At 43.1% G+C, this 1,001-nt stretch overlaps 1 non-coding gene across 1 annotated transcript; it reads left to right on the forward strand.

Annotated features, from left to right (window-relative positions):
• The first annotated feature begins 525 nt into the window (after positions 1-525).
• LOC136547649 (small nucleolar RNA R71) lies at positions 526-631 on the forward strand. The gene has a single exon (XR_010781613.1). It is a non-coding gene; the product is annotated as a small nucleolar RNA R71 (small nucleolar RNA).
• Positions 632-1,001: the final 370 nt, after the last annotated feature.

Below are 1,001 nucleotides of genomic sequence, written 5' to 3' on the forward strand. Positions count from 1 at the left end.
AAGGTAACTGTCTAGATAAGCCCTCCATTGTTTTAGCTTGGCCAAAAATTAACTCTCTCAAGGGTGGTTGATTATTGAAATTATTACCTTGATAGTTATCTTCATAATTACTTTGGTAGTTCGGTCTTTGTTGTTGGTTCCATCCTTGATTCTATTGAGGATGAAAGTAGTTGTTGTTGACGAAGTTCACATCCTCATGGATTTTAGGACAATTGTTCCCCGAATGCCCAATGTTTCCACACTCTTCACACGTCATGCGGGAATCATGAATGTGCATGACTTCTTGCTTCTCATTTGCTTGGTCTTTGAGCTTCTTTATCAGTAGGTCCATCTTGGAAGACAACATGTCTACCTCCTTGAGTTGATGCATACCACCACCTCTCTTGCGGGTCTGAACACCTTCTTTATTCCAACCTTGGTTGGAGGCCATATTCTCCTCGAGAGCGGTTGCAGTTGGGATTGTGAGTGACAGGAATGCTATTGGTCAACCCATGGTAGAAAGTCTGCATAAGTAGCCAATTGTCCATCCCATGATGAGGACATTCTGAAATGTAGTCTTGAAAACGTTCCCATGCCTCAGGGACAGATTCATCGTGTTGTTGAAATCTTGAAATTCTTCCATGTAGAGCATTGGTCTTGCCTGTGGGGAAGAACTTTGCTAAGAAGGCAGTGGAGCAATTATCCCATGTAGTATTTCTATCTTTGTGTTCGCGTAGAACCATTGCTTCGCCTTCCCCAAAAGTGAGAATGGGAAAAGGCGAAGTAGTACGGCGTCCTTGGAAACTCCTTTGATGGTGAAAGTACTACAGATCTCTAGGAAGTGTTGGAGATGAGCACTCGCATCTTCATGTGCCTTCCAACAAAACTAGCTAGCTTGTATCATGTTGATGAGAGCTGGCTTGAGCTCAAATCCATTGTCTCCAATGTTGACTATTGGTCCAATATGAATGTTGGTCGTAGTTGGAGCAGAGAATTCACAGAGAGACTTGTCAGCCATGACA

Source organism: Miscanthus floridulus, chromosome 3 (genome assembly GCF_019320115.1).
Source record: "Miscanthus floridulus cultivar M001 chromosome 3, ASM1932011v1, whole genome shotgun sequence".
NCBI lineage: Eukaryota > Viridiplantae > Streptophyta > Magnoliopsida > Poales > Poaceae > Miscanthus > Miscanthus floridulus.